Below are 13,647 nucleotides of genomic sequence, written 5' to 3'. Positions count from 1 at the left end.
GCCCATTTTTAGACCCTGGTCTGAGGCTGGTTTGTTTATGTTCTCTTTGGCCACTGAAGACCGACTTTTGGTAGAAATTCGAGTTCCCTTGAAGCTATCATGTTACAATTAGTATTCAGACATGTAAACCAAAAAAATAAGACTAAATGAAATCATATTTGAGAGACATTTCATAGCTTTCGAAGAGAAGTATAAATAATCAAATGATTTTGCAATCTCTAGTTAGATTGATCTTGTTTTACAGCTGCTGAACCTGAAAGGAGACTTAAGCAAACTAGTGCTGGAAACAGAACAAAATATTATGATAGCACTGCAAACTTTTGAATCCACTCTCTGATCAGCTACTATGGCCCCATGATTGGTGTTTATTATCGCATTTGTCAGCATTTCATTATAAACACTCAAGTGTGGAGGGTTTATAACTCAGCTATAAAAATTCCCTCTAGGATGAAACTTGATAAGTGAAGTCTCAGTCCAACAATACTTTTTTTTTCTTTTACAAACTTTAAAATAAATTAGTTTTTGAAGTCATGGAGGTACCAAGCTAAAGTAACGGAAAAGTGGCTTTGATTTCTTTTTTAGATGGATGATTCTTCTCAGAAAGAATTTCTAGATTACCCTACTGGTCCTTTCAATTAACTTGATCTTCCGATTTTTGGTGGGCTTCTTTTTTCTTTTTTTTTATTAAAATACCTAAAATGCTGAAGCTTAAAATGTGACTGTTGTGCATGCTGAGTCCCTGTTTTCACAGGAATCTGTTGTTTTACTAGGCTTGAATGCTACTAATCTGCAACAATGACAGCCAAGCTTTTCCTAGAAATACAAGAGAATAGTTACAAGGATTAATAGATGTGCTGGTTATGCTCTTTTTGTAATACAGTAAATTGGTGCTTTTCCTAAAAACTTGCTAAATAGAATCAGTTCAGATTATTTGCTCTTCAAATCTGCTCCAAAAAAATGCTTGTTGTCAGATAGTGAGATGAACACTTGTCACTGCAATATATCCAGAATAAAAGAATTGACAGAATAAAAATATTCAATTGCAATTGCCTAGAATTTTAGATTTTCAAGAAGTGTAGCTCAGAAATTATGTTTTAAATTGTGTTTCATCCAAATTTTGCTTTTCCCCTTCTCTGTCCTAGTTTCAGCGATTACATTTTTTTATGGTTGGCACTGAAGTTTAAGCCTTTGAATTATTCACAGCTACTACTCACTCTGCTGATCACCAGTTCAGTGGTCCTTACATACCTGAAATTCCTATTTCTTCGAAGAAGTCAAAATAAGGGAGTAATTCTTTACTTTTGTAGTACAGCTTTCCACATTAATATATACTTACAAGGACTGCAACATATTCAAATTATTGCGTGCATTATATTATCTTAGTGTGGCTTTTGCTGCTCTCTAAGGCTTCAGTGTCACAGTGGTGACACAGACCATGTCCTCCCGTGCTGAGGGGTTTTGAATGGTTGCCACACAAAGGTGTTGCAGTGCAGAAGGACAGGCATCACTATTGTCACACATGGCTTTATTTCAAACAGATAATCAGGCACACTGATATTCTAGGCCTGTTCATATTTTTGTCTTAATTCTGCCATAATTTCAGAAGGAGAGATAAAGAGTATCCTGTTGGTTTAACTATCTCTCCTTAGCTCTGAAAGGAGAAGAAAGATAATAATTTTCCCTATGAGTTCCAGTTCCATCTTCTCTTACTCCAAGTCTTAGAGGGGATCAAGGACAAGAAGTACCTTTTATGATTTTCTACACAGCAGAGAGGGAATCTGTGAATGGAGAGTCTTCAACATAAACACATGCACTGAGTGAAGAAGTTGATTCAGATGTTGATATTTATTTCTAGCATTGTTTATTTACTATGCAGTCCTTAACCTAGTTAATGATTCCAGCTTTTGAAATTTACAGTTATCAGAGGGAAGAGTGGTATGTATAGATAACAAAGGATACAGGAATAGATATACCACAGCAATCACTATTACTGCTTGAACTTTTCAGGTTCATGTGTGGGATAGATGTTGTCTCTGATCTCACTAAAAGATAGCTTAGAAAAGATTTTCAAAGCAGCCAATGATTTATGATTTTTCATTATTTTGTGTGGCCAAGATGAGGTATCATATAAAGATCCTGATGTCACTGCTGAAACAAAAGTTGCGACCTGAAGCCATTTCAGTGTTTCATGGTGAAATGGAGGTGCAGCTCCCCCAGTCCTTTTCATTTAGCTGTGGGTAGTGATTACAGTGAAATTATTGCTCATATCCAGTGTTGCTGGGAAACTATATTACACTTTACAGTACCCTGGGATTCCTACTCAAGCTATTAGGTCTTGGCAGGGCCACTTCCATGTGGAAATGTGTGTGAAGAAGGCACTGAGCCTTGTTCCCAGAGCCCTGCAGTGGGAAGGGGCCAAGTCATCCATCCTGGGTGTAGCCACAGCCAGGCTCTTGTACTGCCAAGGTGCATCCTTTGAAGGCCTTTTTAATAAATACCTACTTTATTCCTTTAACACTGTCAGGCCTCTGTTCTAGGTAGCCTCTCAAGGCATCACTCTTCCAAGGGGTGGTTTCTGGGGAAAGTGCCATCTGCACCCTAAAAAATATACCAAGAGACTAGAAATATAAAGAAAAGTTTCATTAAACAGAAACTTTTGCAAGTGGAAGGGAAGACTCAACAAAGCCTTGGCACCCTGCTCCAACCCTAGACCCGGTAGCTCTTTGAATTTGCCTTTTCACCCTCCACTGCTCTGCTCCTCTCCCTCCTGGCAAACAGAAGGCCCTTATACTACAAAGTATGTTTCCTTTAGAGCACATTTATTTGGGAAAAGAATGTAAAACCTGATAGAGCTAGATCCAGCCACAGCTCAGCAGATTTCATGTTGCAAGTGTACTATATTTTCTATTAAAGCTGGCGTCAGTGATCAATTTCTGCCATTCAGTCCACTCCGTGTGGTTGTATATTTTCTTAATGAGGATCTGAAATCAGCCTCTTTCACTCAACTGACAGTCTGCCAGAATTATGCCATCTTTCCAAATGCAGAGATCATATGATCCATCTGTTGTCTGCAGCCATGCAGGGGAAACATTTTCCAAAGAGAAATGTGGGTTGGTCCCAAAAGTATGTAATTATCTAAATGCTGAAGTGTTTCATATGTTTCAAGGTGCTCCTGGGCCTGGTCTTGGGCATTGAAGCTCCTATGAAGTCTTTGAGAATAATGTACATAACTAAGTAATTGAGTTGCCAGGAAGTTTTCAGAGTACAGGCCGAAAATTTAAAATTATTTTTGAATAACTTTAAGCAGAATCAGATATTCAGGACTCAGCAACATCATCTGGGGACATTTGTGAGTACTTACAATCACTTTTTGTTGTTAATATTATCATATATGATACCAAATATAAAGAGCATTAAGTGACTATGCAGAAAAATGTTTTAATCTATTTTTATAATTATTTCATTATATGTTAGAGTACTGCAGTAACTCTGCAACATCATTGACTCTCATAACTCTGCAAACTACCAGATGCGAAAGAAGTTGTGGGATGAAAAGTAACAGTAATGGAGGGGAAAAAAAAGGAAAATATGATTGAGAGACTGTAAAATGAAGGGCTATCTCAGATCTTTCTCTACCTTACATGAAGGCGTGTGGAATTCATTTCATATTACATCTGACTCCGTTTAAATTTTCTCTACAGATATCTTGAGTATTGCCAAATATGATTAAATTGACAGTTTAGGCCCTCATCAGGTGCCGCCTCCTTGATGTACAGAACCCAAATTTTAATCATGAGCAAATGGAACTTTCTCTCAAGTACTGATAACTGTGCTCAAACTACTAAACCAGTCCTTGGTAAGATAGGCTTTCAGTCCTATAGATGTAAACACCTTTACCAGCCCCAAGGTGTTAAATTTGGAAACATCCACCTATTCGTTGCATTATTCTGTCAGCTGAACATGGGTCGACAACAGCACAAGTCAGTTCTCACCGTTACATGTTTCAGACGTGCAGGAAAAAAATTATTTCAGAATCCCCTTTCAGATTACAACTCTCATATCTATAGACTGAGCCCCATTATGCTGAGGAAGTTTTGTGATGTTAACAGCATGGGGTTTGCCCTTGGAGAGAAATAAGTTCTACCAAAGCTATAGAGAGAACACACAACATTTGTCATACTTTAAAAATTTAAAATGTGCAGGCATATCTCCTGAAATACATAAACTGAACCAAGCCCAAAAATCCCCAAATAAACAAACCAAAACAAAACCAGATAAATTTCTCATCTTGTTTTTGAGAGTAGAAGAAACATGAATCTTTTGCATACTATTGACCAAATTATTTTAAGGATTCAGTGCATGAGCCAAATATTTGACTGGAGAGATTTTTGGTGGATAAGACCAGGTTTTTTTGCCTTCAAGCTGGAAAGACATGACAGCTACCTGAGAAGGACACCACAGAGGAAAAGTTCTAATGACAGTCACTTCAATTCTGCTTCACCTTACAGAACACAGTTCTTCTGAAGCCATGGGTCATTAAAAATATTTATTGTGAGGGTTTCTGAATCACTTTCATGGCATATAAACACCAAATATCACCCCAAAGATGAAATGTGACCTCAGAGATGAAAAGAGAAGATTTTATGCACAAGGTATTTTCTTTTGCTGAAAACATCCAGAGACACATTTTGAAATGACACAAAGTCTTCCCAGAGGTTGGTAATGATCACCTTGCAGTAGCATGGTGGAAATGCAGGTGGCACCATGGAGGTTCTTTAGTGAAAACCCAGTGAAAACACAAACCTATGTTTGCTGTGGTTTCTTTCCACTCCATGTATAATGCTACTACTGGCTGCACAGTGTTAATCTCTGGTGTCTGTATTGCAAATGGGGTGGTGCTTACTTGCATCATTTGTGGTGCCACAGCCGTTACTGGGGAGCTGCTAATCCATTCCCTTCAATCCTGATGCCCTTACAGCAGCACCTACTCCAGCATGGATTTCACATGCCATTTTCAAACGCTCTTGAGCACCGTTTAATGGCAACTTTTTTGTCATATAATATTTTACTAACTTCTATGACTTAAGGAGCAGCAGAAATCATTTTTTTCCGCAAGGAACAGTTTGGGAGGGATATGGCAAAGAAATACAATGCCTTCCATTCCCATAACCACAAAGAATGAAAAAGCATCTTCTACCTCTTCATAGCAGTGTAACTTGTTTCTGATACACATTAGATCAGTGGGAATTTGAAAGGTTGTTTCTCACAGTAATAGCTGAGTGACTGTATTGCCTTTTTTCCTCCTGTCTATATGCCTTTGGGTTGGCCCTTTACCCTTAATGTGAGCAATTATGAGCTGCTTCCTATCGTACATCTGATTTAGCTTTAAGAACTTAATTTCCCAATAGTGCATCTAATCTTTAAACATGGTTATTTTTCTTTTTTTTTTGGATGAAATTTTCTACCCACAGTGAATTCTGTGAGGAAATGGCAGGACTTAGACAGTTAACCTGCCAGCTACACTAACAAATCAGATAGTTTGACATCTAGACCAGACTATTAGTTCCTGCAACGAACTGACAACATGAAACCACGGATGGAAGGATTTGGTGCTGCAAAAGTTTACCTGCCAAACTGGAGGCTGTGTTGTCCTCTCAGAAGAAACAGCCCATTCTGTGATGCACCCTCAATAAGGAGAATGTGGCAGCTGTTTCACTTTTTGCAGCAACATGACACAGTGTTATAGGAAAGAAAATACAGAGAGTTATCTTAGTTGATTGAAATGAAGCCAAATGACAGTGTGCCATACCACAGCCACTCAATTACATACGTTGAATGTAGATAAAGTTGTAGTTACCCATAATGGACTTTGGCCAAAAGACAACATCATGAATCTTTCCAAGACACTAAGGGATTTTCACTGACCAAAACTTTAACATGTTGGCAGATAACTGCTAGGTTGAAGGCCATTTGGGGATAAGAAAAATAGATCATAAATGTCACTGCAGATAGCATATGGCTGTAAGCCACTGAAATATAATTGATCAAACTTCTATCTGTTTGGAAGGAATGATGAACATTCTACTGTCAAATAACTCAGATTCAGCAAAAATTCCTGCAGACATATGTCATTCCAATTACTCAAGTCTCTGATACAGTGATTACAAGCAAGCAGAGCAGTAAGCTCTGTGAGGCTGTAGCTTGTTTTAATACTGGTTTCTTTTTTATCAAAATGGATGCTCTAAACACTATGCATTTTTGTAGAGAAAAGGATTACCAACTGAACAATAAAGTTCACTGTTTTCAATTAAAGCCCCTGCTATATTCCATTGAACATCCTCTACCTTCATGTTAATTTCAGCATCTGCTGTTGTCAAGAGCTGCATTAATCCTTTTGCAAAATGTGAAAAACAAAGTCTAACATTAGATCAGACATTAGAAAATACTGAGTTGCTCTAATATGAAGTGAGACAAAAACTTGAACATATTTTAGAATCAGAAGAGTGTTTTGGAATTAGGTCTCTGCTCTGGCTTTGAAAATCTGGGCCATATCTTACTGCTTAGGGCCCAGTCCATACATGCCCTACTGAGCTCAAAGCATCCTTGCACTTACTAGGTCAGCAACAACATTTCTACTATGCAGAAAAATGTGGATGTTCTGAAGAATAAAAATTAATTATAACTTTATTGAAAATGATCATTGTTTTAATAATGAAAAATTCCACAAGTTCAACTAAATATTAGAGAATAATGAGTGATGCTTTACTCCAAAGGCAGCCTTTCTTACATATCTCTTATTCTCTTAGGCTGGACCCATTATAATTTTTATTTTATTTAAAGTTTAATTGACCCTTTTTAAGACTTGATCCAAAGGCCACTGAAACAGTCTCCTTGACATCAAAGGACTTTGGACTGAGTCCTTAATGAATGTAAGCACAAATGTTCTAAAAGGAGAAACAAATATTTCTCTGCTTCTGACATGAACTATTTTTAGTGCTGCAAGGTCAGATAGTAGATTTTGGCATGAGAATGTTTGATATAGACACTTTTCAAGGCAGAAGCAGTGCCGTATTTTGCATAAATACAAGTACAGATGTTTGTTTGGAGGTCAGACTTCATAAATAGCCAAGTATGTACACAGATACGTGAACAGTGAATGTGTTCTAATTTACTTTAACATATCAATGCACTACTACCTCTCTGGAAAATTGCCTTTGGAATTTGTAACTGAGATTTGTACTCTACATCACCTTCATTGTTGACCTACTATATGATCTTTGGTCAGAAAATAAAGCTAGGATGTGGACCAATGGACAGATCAGTCCTTTGTGAGCAAGGTAACCTAATCATCATCCTATATCATGGAGGAAGGAAAATGAGATTGGGGGAGTAAAATGAGGAGAAATTATGGATAGCAGATCATTAGTTGATAGCCCATAGCTGATAGCCTATAGCACAAAACAATTATAATATATAATAACATTATATTCCTTTCTCCCCATGTAGAAAGGAATATGTAAACTTTGATGCATGCTCATTGCCTTTTCTGAGAGGAAATTCAGAGATGGAAATAAACCCCTTCTCCCTCAAAAGTTTTCTAGCTCTGAGTAGGTGTCTTTTGGAAGTAAGGTAACTGTGGAAAGAGTGAGGTGGGAGTCCATTTCTGTGAACATTTCCCCTCCAGGCTCACCTCCTCTGCATGGCTGCATTCGTGGCCCATGTGGTCTATGGCCAGGAGGAGAAGATGGATGGGTTCCTGTTTGGGGACCTGGTATTCAATCAGCCTACCAAGGAAATAAAACCATTTCCTTTGCCCTGGAAATCATATGTGTATGTTGGGATGACCTTCCATGCTCTTCCCCTCATACCAGAATTTGCTGCCCATTTTGGATGTAAAAACCAGCCTATTATCCTGCCTACTGAATTTCTATGATTATTTATGAATGATGAGTTATGGTTACTTCTCGCATGATCTCTTTTTCATTTTCATCTGAGAGATTCCAAGAGCACCTGAAATCCTAAAGGAGACCACATACAGTAGGAAGCAGGGGTGGGGATTTTCCCCAGGGTTGCAGACACGGCTAACAGGGTGAAAGCCCACTTCCATGGTGGAATTCTGGCTCTATGGCTCTGATTCTAACTGCTTGAGCTGTGGGATATTTGAGTCCACCCATAAGAAGAAGGCTTTATGGAATGCTTTATCCATCACCAGTGCTGGAGGTGCATTTTCCCCCACCTTGGAAGAAAAAAGCAGAATTTGTGGCTAAAAGGGCCTGAAGTTTAATGGAGTTTCCTTGGGCCAAGTAGTGAGAGACTGAGTATATAGATTTGAGTAATGTGTGGGAGCAAGAAGAACACAAAAATAAATTATGTTGATATAGTTCGGGAAAGAAGGTAAAGATGGAAAAGAAAAAAAATCAAAGGAGCTGAAATAGCCAATAAGCTCCATTATTAATAAAAATAACTGTTATTCCCTGGAGTGTAGATAAGATTGTTTTACTAAGTGGTCTTTTCAGATTTAGATGTGAAACCACATAAACAAGACCCAGAGGCATAATTAGGGGCAGAACTCCGCCACAGCATTAGATATGTTGATCTCTTGTGATGGGAAGGATTGGTCTTGTCTAGGATACATGAGAGGATACCACTCAGGCTTGCACCGAGTACTTAGGATCTGCTTAAATAGCCCCATTTACAGCCAGGAATTATTTCTGGATCTGAATAAAAGATTTTGTATAAAAACACGTGCTGAAAATAATCTGAGAACTTAATTTATTGGGAGACCTGTCTCCTGTGTGGGCTTGCTCTTTTGTCGATAGCGTACAGGTATTTCTCGGCCTTGCACAGGACCGAGGGCCGGGAGCCGGGGATGGATGCAGGAGATGCCGAGGGCCGGTGCGCGGGGGGCGCAGCGCTCCCTGCCGCCGGCCCAGGGGCGGGAGGGATGGGAGCCCTGGGAACACTGGGAACACTGGGAGCACCGGGAACAACGCTGTCGCACCCTTTCGTGGCAGCAAGCTGCTGGGACTTCCACATGAACGGCCACACGACCTTAAAAATTAAATAACCATTGTAGCAATTTTGACAATGAAACTGCTCGTTTGAGGAACTGCGCGTTATTCATCTGTTTTTCTGAGCTTCCGAACGGAGTGTCAAAGCGCCAGCAGCTGGAAGCCCACCCGTGGGAAGTGTCCGTGTGTCCGCGGGGATCCGTGTCCCGGATCTCCCCCCAGGACCCAGCACGGCCGCCCCGGGATGGGCAGCGGCGCTGCGGCCAGCTCAGCGAGAAAAACCACTCGGGAACGGCTGAAGCGCAGCGAGCAGAGCCGGGAGGGGCGGGCAGCCCCGCACGGCCCCGAAGCTCGGGTGCCCCAGCCGGACGGGGCTCGCTCCGGCCCGGGCGGCAGCGGCTCGCCCGGAGCGCGGCGGGGCCGGCGGGGAATCGTGCCCTCCGGTGGCCGCCGGCCGCACAGCCCGGCACGGCCCGGCACGGCCCGGCACGGCCCGGCACGGCCCGGCACGGCCCCGCCGCCCCAGCCCCGCCGGCCGAGACGAGCCGGGCCGGACCGAGCCGGACCGAGCCGAGCAGGGCCGGGCCGAGCTGAGCCGAGCCGGACCGAGCCGAGCCGAGCCGAGCCGGGCCGGGCCGAGCTGAGCCGCGCCCACCCACGCCGGACCAATGACGGGAGATGCTTATCAGCTTTTCCTTGGTTGTATGAGCTGCCGCGGTGATAGGAAGGAAGAAAGATGTGAAAGAAGATGGGAAATGGGTCCTGCTCTCATACCCTTTTTACATGGATTCTGCCTGTTTGCTGTTGCTGAGCAGAAATTTGTACCAGGCACAGTGAGAGTTGCCAACCTGTTTCCCGGTGTGCTTCCTACACGGAGCAAATTACAGCATAAACGCCAGTGGACAAAGTTGCTAGGTCCTCTCTCATCCCTTTTGAAGGGGTTATGGTCCTGACCAGGGTTTCACCTAGAACCCATACAAATTAAAATACCTGGCTGTGGAAACTAGTAGGGAAACTTCAATTAATTTCAGTGGTCTTTGCAACATAAAGTAAAACCTCTGAGAAAACACCCGATTGAAGGCGTCGGCATCAAAACCACGCAGGCAGGCTGTCTCTAGGCATGCATGGATGCAAGACATTGCTCAATATTCCAAGGAATCAGCAGCAGCGAGAGTTTTACCACAGTAAACAGCCTTTGTGACCCAATTTACATGTGTATGTGCTTGCTGTATGGGGAATACAGAACAACGTTATTGCAATCCAACTGTAATTTGTGTGCATGCACAATCTGTTTAGCACATTGATGAGGGGCAACATTGTAGTTGCAACCACCAGATCTTGAGCACATTAGTTCTTAAACTTCTGCACTGATTTATAAACAGGCAGATAAAATTGGGCCTTTCATTCATTCATTCTTAGAAATCAAGCAACGAATCAACCTTTTGACCTACTCCCCTCAAGAGCTTTGACATTTTGGCCTGGATAAGGCAAATACTGCTTGTCCCATCCTGTGAGTGTCCCAACAGTTAATGGGTGCCCACAGAAGGGCTGGCATCAAGGTGGGGCCATCCTTTACAGCTGTTTCCCTGTGATCAACCATGACTGCAGTGATCATCAGAGAACAGCTTACTCCTCATTTCTTCCTACCAGGAGTTTGCCATTATTTAGCTCAGTTCACAGCCATACCTGTAATCTAGATGGCTGCTTTACCAGTGTTGTACCTTTCTGCAGAGGTGACAAAATGCTGAAGAGCTCTGGGTCCTGCCAGTGTTCCATGTAAGAGTTCATCCTACAACACATATTTTTCTGAGCTGAGGCCCAGGGAAGCTTGCAGGAATGGACCTGGAAGTATCGATAGAAAGGCCATGGATTTGTTTGCAGTTTTGCTTGTTACCACCAAAGAGTGAAACAGTTGAAATTCTGCGCAAGGAGCCAGGAGAGTTCTTACCTAAGCCATGCCTTGCATAGAGAAGAACAGGACATGACATCCCATGCTCCAAAGTGGTCTGCAGAACTACCTTAGTGGCTTAGTGGAGGTTCAAAACAGATGGTTTAACACTGCATAAATAAAATAAAATTATTATTTAATGTGAAATGCAAAGGCTGCACCTCAATCCCCATCAAAACTGTAGATTTCAAAATAAACCAGAATTTGATTTTCTTTAATCTCTGCACAGACTTCACTCCCCTTCCCTCCTGACATATATATATGTGTGCTCACACTGAAAAGATCAACAGTACACTCATGTACACACAAACACATCCTCACCTACAAACACACCAGTATGTCTTTATCTCTCACACAGACCCCCAGACATGACTTTCTGACACATCCACCCTCCTCCCAACACAGCTTCACACACTCCAGCAGGGCTGCTGCCTGCCAGCAGGCCTGGGGGATCCAGGCAGGCTCCCACAACCAGCCCAGCCCAGCCCAAGTCCCCTGGGACAGGTTGTTGCCACCACAGCTCATCTGGCCCCTTCACCCCTGTGTGGGTCTTGACAGTAACATCATGGGCTTATATGTCTTTGCTCCTGAGCCCATAATTTGGGAGTCAGAAATAAAACAAAAACCAAAATGAAGATGGTGATGGGAGGAAGGGGGGAGGGTTGTGCAGTCTCATTCATACAGCAGTATGCAGGTCACAGGTCCTGTTAAACACTGCTTGTTGCTTTTGCTGCAGTTTACACAAAGAGCAGCTGACACTAAGCCCAGCCATCTACTATGGTCAACTACTCCTCTCTCCTCAACCCCATCCCTGCATTTCTCCATGTTTTCTATTTTTACAAACCATGTAATACTACTACTTCCCCATGTATCCTTGACTCCTTCACCCTGCTCTACACACCCTCCTCCCGCCCCATGACAAGCAGGTGATGTCCTGCATCCCATTCAAAGTTCAGGTTGCCCAGACATGTCGTGCATCCCGCCAAATCAGCTCAGGAGACGCTGCCCCTCCCTCATTTCAAGCAGCATCCCATTCCCAGCAAGGTAATAACTATCCAGGTTTGGTTTTGTCCTGTGGTATTTTTTTTCCCATAAGAAGAATGAGGGAAGGAAGGCAGGAAGGAAGGCAGGAAGGAAGGCAGGAAGGAAGGAAGGCAGGAAGGAAGGCAGGAAGGAAGGAAGGAAGGAAGGAAGGAAGGAAGGAAGGAAGGAAGGAAGGAAGGAAGGAAGGAAGGAAGGAAGGAAGGAAGGAAGGAAGGAAGGAAGGAAGGAAGGAAGGAAGGAAGGAAGGAAGGAAGGAAGGAAGGAAGGCCGGCCCCTGGAGCCACCTACAGATGCTCATTGCCACTTTTCCCAACATTTCTTCTGTAATGACACTGCTCAACACCCCAGAGGAGGTTGGAGGTACAGACAAAATTGTTGGTGAAAGGGAGGTGAAAGGAGAGCCAGCTCTTCTTACCTTGGGATCAGCAGCTGTTGCCAATGCAAGAGACCCCCTGAAGCTCTCAGTGTTAAGCTGAGTGAAGAGGCCTGTGATCGCAGAAGACACAGCAGGGACAAGCCAAAAGCCGGGAAAGCTGTGCAGGCTCGCTGCGGGTCTGTGCGCCGGCTGTGTGCCTTCCCTTGCCGGCTAAGGCGGTCCCTGTTGCCTTCCCGGTCCTTTTTCCAGCTGTTTCCCAAAAGAGAAGGTTTTGGGCGGGCTGCTATGTGCTCGCTCCCCGGGATGGAGACCCAGGAAGGAGAAGTCTCCGAGAGGGGCAGCGAAGGGAGCGGCGCCGGGACAGCTCCGGGAGCTGCGGCGGGGCCGGGGCGGGCGCTGCCCCTCGGGGCGGCGAGCAGGGTGCGGGCCCCGGCCGCTCCCGGGATGGGCCGCCTCTGCCCGGAGGAAAGGGAGTCAGTCCCCAGGCAGAGGAGAGAGACGAGTCTGTTTCCCGGTGAAGATGCCAGCGCTCTTCCAGAAGCCTCGCTTTATTTCATGCCCGGGATTTATCGCTCCTCTGCCATTCCGTTCGCCCTGCCCGCCCTCACACCTCAGGCAAGCCGGGAGGCTCTGCCGCTCTGCGCTGCCCGCTCCGCTCCCGGCCGTGCCCGTGCCGGCGGCCGCTGCCAGGCCGGCAAAGGAGGAGCGCGGTCCCCACGCCGGGAGCAAAGAGAGCTTCACCCCCTTCACTGATGGACGGCAATTTCTAGCTTTCCCTCCCAGGCATTCCCCGTTTGAATCTGAGCTGTTGTTAAAAAGACACACCACCTGCTCTGTGCTGCCAGCGAGCGGGGAAGGAGGCACAAAGGCGGGGGATGGGAAGAAATAGCTTTGGCTGCAGACATAGAAGAGAAATTAAAATAAATAATCTCTTTTCCCAGGAAGTGCCGGATTCGGGCGCCTCGTGGGAGGACGGACTGAAGTGAATGGTCAGCACACTGAGAGTGCGGGCAAAAAGAGTCTGTACACCTTCCCGTCTCCCAGTGTGCCAGGCTGGAGACGCGGATCCTCCCGGGTTTCTCTTAAGACGAGCTCAAGGACTGGTGCTTATGCATGTACGAAGCCAATGCTTGGTTTCCCGGCTGCTTCCACCCGTGCAGATGGCTTTCTCCGAGCGCAGTCCCCCAGCCTGGCAGGACGAGGCTGTGCCACCACCCCTCCCCAGCCCAGAAATGTGCGACTCCCTCGGCAAGGGAGATCCCGGGGCG

At 44.2% G+C, this 13,647-nt stretch overlaps 1 long non-coding RNA gene across 1 annotated transcript; it reads right to left on the bottom strand.

The window, feature by feature from the left end:
- Positions 1–5,621: 5,621 nt before the first annotated feature.
- On the bottom strand, positions 5,622–12,706 carry LOC134416292 (uncharacterized). The gene is made up of 4 exons (XR_010027223.1): positions 12,419–12,706; positions 10,960–11,069; positions 10,698–10,853; positions 5,622–5,715 (listed from the first exon to the last, which is right to left on the bottom strand). It is a non-coding gene; the product is annotated as an uncharacterized LOC134416292 (long non-coding RNA).
- Between the last annotated feature and the right edge of the window lie 941 nt (positions 12,707–13,647).

Source organism: Melospiza melodia, chromosome 1 (assembly GCF_035770615.1).
Source record: "Melospiza melodia melodia isolate bMelMel2 chromosome 1, bMelMel2.pri, whole genome shotgun sequence".
Classification (NCBI taxonomy): domain Eukaryota; kingdom Metazoa; phylum Chordata; class Aves; order Passeriformes; family Passerellidae; genus Melospiza; species Melospiza melodia.
The sequence above is the reverse complement of the archived record's forward strand: the minus strand, read 5'-3'. Positions and strand labels throughout refer to the sequence as shown.